Here is a 7,866-nt window from a genome sequence, read left to right as displayed (position 1 = left end):
AGTGGTGGGGCATCCAAAATACCCCCCTGCAGCAAATTGTAGAGCGAGATTAGCTTGCTAGATATTTTTGTCACATGGTGCCAGTGGTGGGATAACTAAGATAAGCCCCCACTGCAGCTGTGATAGCCATGTGCCGGCAGTGTGTCACGTCCCTCCGTCCGCTGATACACCCGTGTCAGTGGTGGGATTGTGACATAGTGGTGACACAGGGTCCGCTGTCCGTCGCGTTTTGGTGGCAGCGGGACCCCCGTTAGTCTCTGTATTGGGCGAACAGCGGTGGGCTGTTCGTCACACTGTTCTTTTAAGGTGCTGAAAGTCCTCTGAACTCCCTGTCTGTGGGAGTACTGTCCTTTACGCCACTGTTTGTACTCTGCAACCCCCTGCCTGTGGGAGTACTGTCCTTTAAGCTGCAGTGTGTACTCTGCACCCCCCATCTGTGGGAGTACTGTCCATTAAGCCACTGTGTATACTGTACAACCTCCTGCCTGTGGGAGTACTGTATTTTATGCCACTGGGTACACATTGCAAACTCTTCTGTGAGAGTATTGTACTAAAATCTGATGTGTGCATTCTCCACCCCCTACCAGTGGGACTACTGTCCTTTAAGTCAGTGTGTACTCTGTAAACCCATCTGTAAATGTATTGTGCTAAATCTGCTGTGTGTATGCTGCACATCTCCCGACTGTGGGAGTACTGTCCTTTAAGCTGCTTTGTGTACTCTGCACCTCCCCGCCAGTAGGAGTACTGTTCCTTTAAGCTTGTGAGAGTTCTTTAGTAGTCTGAGAAATAAGTAATTGGCATCAGCAGTCTTGTTGCCATTTCTAGGCCCAAACAATAATTTATATGGACTGGTGTGTTTTTCAGTAGTCTGGGAAATAAATAATTGACATCAGCCATCTAGTTGTAATTTTTAAGCCAAAGAAATAATTTTTCATGACCACTCTGTGTTTTCTAGCAGAGTTACAAATAAATAACTGGCACCAGCCATCTTGTTGTCGTTTCTAGGCCAAAGAAATATTTTTTCATGACCGCTGTGTGTTTTCCAGTAGTGTTGCAAATAAATAATTGGCATCAGCCATCTTGTTGACATTTATAGGCTAAAGCAATAATTTTTCAGGACCGGTGTGTGTTTTCTAGTAGTCTGGGATAACACTTATTGTTATCAGCCATCTGGTTGCCATTTAAAGGCCAAATAAATAATTTTTCCAAATAAATAATTTGCATCAGCCACCTTGTTAGTATTGGTAGGCCAAAGAAATAATTTTTTAGTACCACTGTGTGCTTTCTGATAGTGTGGCAACAAAATAATAAAGCTGGCAGCTGAGGGTTTCAGACGGCATTTGGTTATCAAAAATAGAAGAGGCCCCATGTCATTTTTTTTATTTATTTGTAACACAGGTGCTGAATGATGAATACTCCCATCAATGTCTCCTGCTCTTTCTGTTTTCAGAGACAAAAGGGATAGGCTGATGGGAGTAGTACTCTCTCATCAGCCGACATGTGTGACTGGAGGAAAACCTTTTTACCGCTGGTCACAGCTGCTGGATCATACTGTAATCTGACAGCATGGAAAGCTCAGCTCTCTGATCTGCGGTAATGATCTTACTGTTGATCAGAGCTGCTGTGTTTGTATGATAGCTGCCTGAATGACAGCATGGGAAATATCTGATGTTCGGGGTGCTGAACCTGAACAGTATTATGGACTTCTTGAAGAATTTCATGTTCAGGGTCTGTACATGGATACTAAGTGCTTTTTACGGACAAACTTTAAATGTAAAGTATAGCAAAGAAACAAAATTGCGAAAATCCTTAGCTGAATGCTCATAGACTGGAGCCAAACATCAATACAATGTCAAAACATCTAAATGAATCTGTCACCAGCAAAAAATGTCTGCTGGGGGACAGAATATAAACCTTCACCATAAAGGTGATAGGTGGACAATGAAAACACCTTTGCTAAGCTAAACAGACTGTGGCCAGAAAACAGAACCCAAACAACCAGAGAAAAGTTTTTGTCTTCTGTGTTTCAGCAGAAAGAGAAGCCTACCACAGAACACAAGCTCAAGGGGTCCAGTGCAAGAGTATGACAGTTTCATGGTGGGAGAGTATGTGTCCTCACATCTCCATGTACTGAGTGACTGGGCTTCCCTATTTAACTTATGGATCTCCAAATTGGACACATGACCTGCGCTTGCCATTAACGCCATTTACGCCTTTGAGGTGCTGACCTGCCCTGTGCCAATTGTACTGTCAGAATGTGTATTTAGCATGGCAATGGTTGTGACCACAGAGCACCCCCACAGAGGCTTTTTTCAGAGGACTCCTACAGAGATGCATGTAGTGTACACACACAGGCTTTTTGGCACAGTACTTCCAAAGACATGGCTGCAGAGTAGAAAAATTAGTTTTTACACATATTACTCTCACAGACACAGGTACAGAGTAGCTAAATTTGTCTTCAGGCAATTTTCAATTATGACGGTATGCTAACACTTGCCACAATTTATTAACATGTGATAGTCTGCAGGAAATCTTTTCAGCAACACCTTCTTCAGTAGCCGCTCAGTATATAGTGACTGATAACCAGTTCAAAAGTGCACCAGTGCAGAGCTGGCTGTCAGTCAGTGCAGGTAGAATGGTTACTGCCGCTGCTCACTGTATACTGAGTGGAAACTGAAGCCCCACTGGCCATGACTGAAAGCCAGAGAGTGGCGTGAGGGATAAAGCTTATTTACTAAGAGCAGCCGAGTTTTCAGTGCTACGGCCATGTGCCTTTTGAACGCTAACAATCTGCAGATTAACCTTGTGTTCATAGTTTAATAGAGTTTTGGGACATGCCAGGTTCTCTTTAATTCTTAGATTTATGTGTGAGGAAAACAAAATATTACCATAAGGTTTTAAAAATGTTTTAACAAGATTTACTGTTCTGCAGTTATAGTCTGTGGATATAGCGTACATAATGCAGTGGCAGCATTGCTTTCTTAAAGATCTGGGAATAGAGGTTTAACTAGGAGGATTGCATGTTTGGATGTTATAAGATCATCTATCATTTTCATGTACTGTTTCTGAAAGCTTCAGTTTCTTTCCACACTCCAAAGACCTTTTGTTTGGCTCATGATAAAACTGTATATGCAGTGGTGCTTGGGTGGGAATAACTGATGAGCACAAAAGATCACAATTAGGAATGTGACTGCAATTGAAAATCACATCCTCACACTAATGGCTCTTGCACATGACCGTATATTTTCAATTTGTGTGTGATCTATCAAAATATCGATTTGCACTTCAACTACTGTTATTCTATGGGACCCTTCATAAGTACTTGCATAGTCCAATTTGTTCCTCTAACCAAAATTGCAGCATACCCGAGATGGATCTGATTGTCGCAGTTGTACATGCAAGTCAATGAGTCCATTGAAAAAAATCGAGATGCACTCAGATGACATCACGGACTTACAGAATTGAAAAGATGGAGACATTTTTTAATCCATCTTCTCATCTGAGAAAATCAGATCACAATATGATCACACTGATCAAACTCTGATGAAAGGGTGATTAAACAGCACAATCATCCTTATTTTCTTGGATGAGAGAAAATACTCTACAACCCTAGCCTAATAATCGAGATTGGAGGAAAACTCAGATTCTAATTGTTTCATCATGTAAGCATGGAAATACAGTATGTGCAACATACAGTGGGGCAAAAAAGTATTTAGTCAGTCAGCAATAGTGCAAGTTCCACCACTTAAAAAGATGAGAGACGTCTGTAATTTACATCATAGGTAGACCTCAACTATGGGAGACAAACTGAGAAAAAAAAATCCAGAAAATCACATTGTCTGTTTTTTTTTCATTTTATTTGCATATTATGGTGGAAAATAAGTATTTGGTCAGAAACAAGCAATCAAGATTTCTGGCTCTCACAGACCTGTAACTTCTTCTTTAAGAGTCTCCTCTTTCCTCCACTCATTACCTGTAGTAATAGCACCTGTTTAAACTTGTTATCAGTATAAAAAGACACCTGTGCACACCCTCAAACAGTCTGACTCCAAACTCCACTCTGGTGAAGACCAAAGAGCTGTCAAAGGACACCAGAAACAAAATTGTAGCCCTGCACCAGGCTGGGAAGACTGAATCTGCAATAGCCAACCAGCTTGGAGTGAAGAAATCAACTGTGGGAGCAATAATTAGAAAATGGAAGACATACAAGACCACTGATAATCTCCCTCGATCTGGTGCTCCACGCAAAATCCCACTCCGTGGGGTCAGAATGATCACAAGAACGGTGAGCAAAAATCCCAGAACCACGCGGGGGGACCTAGTAAATGAACTGCAGAGAGCTGGGACCAATGTAACAAGGCCTACCATAAGTAACACACTACGCCACCATGGACTCAGATCCTGCAGTGCCAGACGTGTCCCACTGCTTAAGCCTGTACATGTCCGGGCCCGTCTGAAGTTTGCTAGAGAGCATTTGGATGATCCAGAGGAGTTTTGGGAGAATGTCCTATGGTCTGATGAAACCAAACTGGAACTGTTTGGTAGAAACACAACTTGTCGTGTTTGGAGGAAAAAGAATACTGAGTTGCATCCATCAAACACCATACCTACTGTAAAGCATGGTGGTGGAAACATCATGCTTTGGGGCTGTTTCTCTGCAAAGGGGCCAGGACGACTGATCCGGGTACATGAAAGAATGAATGGGGCCATGTATCGTGAGATTTTGAGTGCAAACCTCCTTCCATCAGCAAGGGCACTGCAGATGAAACGTGGCTGGGTCTTTCAACATGACAATGATCCAAAGCACACCGCCAGGGCAACGAAGGAGTGGCTTCGTAAGAAGCATTTCAAGGTCCTGGAGTGGCCTAGCCAGTCTCCAGATCTCAACCCTATAGAAAACCTTTGGAGGGAGTTGAAAGTCCGTGTTGCCAAGCGAAAAGCCAAAAACATCACTGCTCTAGAGGAGATCTGCATGGAGGAATGGGCCAACATACCAACAACAGTGTGTGGCAACCTTGTGAAGACTTACAGAAAACGTTTGACCTCTGTCATTGCCAACAAAGGATATATCACAAAGTATTGAGATGAAATTTTGTTTCTGACCAAATACTTATTTTCCACCATAATATGCAAATAAAATGAAAAAAAAACAGACAATGTGATTTTCTGGATTTTTTTTTCTCAGTTTGTCTCCCATAGTTGAGGTCTACCTATGATGTAAATTACAGACGCCTCTCATCTTTTTAAGTGGTGGAACTTGCACTATTGCTGACTGACTAAATACTTTTTTGCCCCACTGTATGTGCCCTAAATTACAATATATCCATTTTACAATATCCTGGCAGTGCTTCATTCTCATAAACAAAAACAAAAAAAAAATTAAAAGTGTGTGTGAATTATACACCACGGTAATGGTAACTAATTTGTGACTGACACTGAGGCTCTGTGCCCACGTAAGCGTTTTTTTCACGTTTTTTAAGCGTTTTTACTGGCAAAAACGCTTAAAAATCGCTTAAAAGAGGCATCCCATTAATTTTAATGCATTCTGCACTTTTTGTGCATATTGATGCGTTTTTTCTGGGAAAAAAAGCGCATCACGGTAAAAAATGCAGCATGCTCATTAATTTTGAGGAAAATTCCGCATTTTTAGCTATTTTCTATGAAACTGGGGATGCGCGGAAAAAAATGCATAAAAACCACGCGGGGAAAAAAGCACGCGTTTTCTGGGAAGGAGTCCGGTTTTCATGCAGAAATTTTCTGCATATGTGGGCGCATAGCCTAAAGGAAATAATATTACTTTAATCTGTTAAACAAATTCTACCATCCTTTGGTACTATAATGGACATCTCATTTATTTTGCAATATATTTCAGTATTGCTGCAGAGTTGCAAATATTAACACTATAGCTAGGTATAAGTTCGGAGGATCAGGCAAAGAATTTAGGTAGAAGAATAGCCAGACAGTTCAGGGATCAAGTCCAAAAAAGCATTCGAGGGGTTAAACAGCTGAGTCAGAACACAAAATAATCTCTCTAATAATAAGTACACCAAAGCTGAGTACAATAATTTGCAAAGGCAAGAAGTCTTTTGGGGATTTATAGAGGCCACCATACATTATTGTTCATGGAACTTGTCCTGCCAGTGGTTGGTTGACCGGCCTTAATAATTGCTGAAACCACTGCCATGCCCATCATCATAAAGAAGCAGATAATAATGGGGGCACACAAGAAGGACTTTCATTTGGGTAAAGTAAAAAAATCTAAATTGCAGCAGATGAATGATTTGTGTGTAAAAAATTTTTTTAGGATGGTTTTATGGAGAATTGGAAAACTCATTTAAGTAACATCATCTCTGCCAAATGTCTAAGGAGTCTTGGAATAACATAAGAAATGATTTACGCATTTCTGTCTAATGGACCCCTAAAGAACACTGAGGATGGGGATAAAAAATGGTGTTGAACAAAGCCAATATCTCTCAGTGTGGTGCCAGTAACAGAGGGTGGACAGTGTGATTGGATTTTTCAATTTCAGTTTCATGGACGAATGCACCCACAGTAAATGCCATAAAGGAAAAAGGGACCTAAATTACCTTCTCTCCTGCTTCTACTAACTTTGAGCACAACACGAGTTATCTTGGTTGGGATTAAAAAAAAAAAAATCCTACAACAGAACCTGATTTACACTCTTTTTTGACATACATGACCTGCCTTTTAGCGTCATACAATTTAAGTAAGTGTTACAGAACAATAAATCCTGTATGAGTTGACTAACACCACAGAAACGAGTCCGGTGCTTTACAGATATGAAAAGAATACGCCAAAACAGTCTAATTTTCAAATCGGATGGTCCAATATGGCTCTCTGTATTGTGTGTCCAGAAGTTCAGAACTTCGGCTGTGATCTAATGTATCGTCACATTTGAGATGACACAGAGCTTCCTCCCGGTCCCCAGTGTATTTGTGAAGCATGAAAAGCCTGAAGACTGGTCATGTATGAAATAAATGTATTAGCCAAGCCAGCCCCTCTTACTATCATAGCTGAAGTGTAGAAACATGTGATGGAGAAGAAAACTGGATTAGCTAAGGAACTCATCCAGACCTTCAACTCCATCAATTTTACACAAGAAAAGGTCCAGGACCATGTTAATAGTGAAACTGAGCCATCCTTCAAGTTTTAACAATGAGCATATGTTATTACGTCTATTTATTTTACATTTAGAAACCACTAATTATGTTTTTCTGGTGTTGGAAAATCCCTATAATACAACTATAAAACAACGTAATTCTGTGGTTTTGTATTTTTTCTGGTTATGCTGTTTACCGATCAGATTAATTTGCTTTCTATTTTAATAGAGCAAACATTTTTGAATGAGTCAATATGAAATTTGTGTATTCTTCTTTTTTACTGTTTTGTTTAAAATGGGGCAAAAAAGGGGTGATTTGAATTTTTGTGTTATCTTATTATTTTTTAATATTTTTTGCTTTTTACTGTATTTAATAGTCTCCTTAGGAGATGTGAAGCTGTGATCATGAAGTGACTGCTCCTGAATCATGCATTTCAGAGATTTACATAGAAACCCTGTTGTAAGCGCTCAGCACAGAGTTCAAGATAAATGTGAGCCGAGCCTTACTGCTATCTTTGGAAGGTAGAATGAACAAATCAACAGCAGGAAGAGAATTGCTTTCATTTATTTTTTTATGCACCATTCACGTGTGATATAAGTGGCTAGACGACTTTATTCTTCGAGTCGGTGTGATTACAGTGATACCAGATTTATATCAGGTTTTTATGTTTGGCTACTATCACACACTAAAAAAAATGCTTTTTACTGCAAAAAAGGCTTTGCATTGCTATATTTTGAGAACTAAA

The sequence above is a fragment of the Dendrobates tinctorius genome, unplaced genomic scaffold (assembly GCF_039654945.1).
Source record: "Dendrobates tinctorius isolate UK_male_01 unplaced genomic scaffold, ASM3965494v1 ptg000246l, whole genome shotgun sequence".
NCBI lineage: Eukaryota > Metazoa > Chordata > Amphibia > Anura > Dendrobatidae > Dendrobates > Dendrobates tinctorius.
This window is presented reverse-complemented; position numbering follows the sequence as displayed.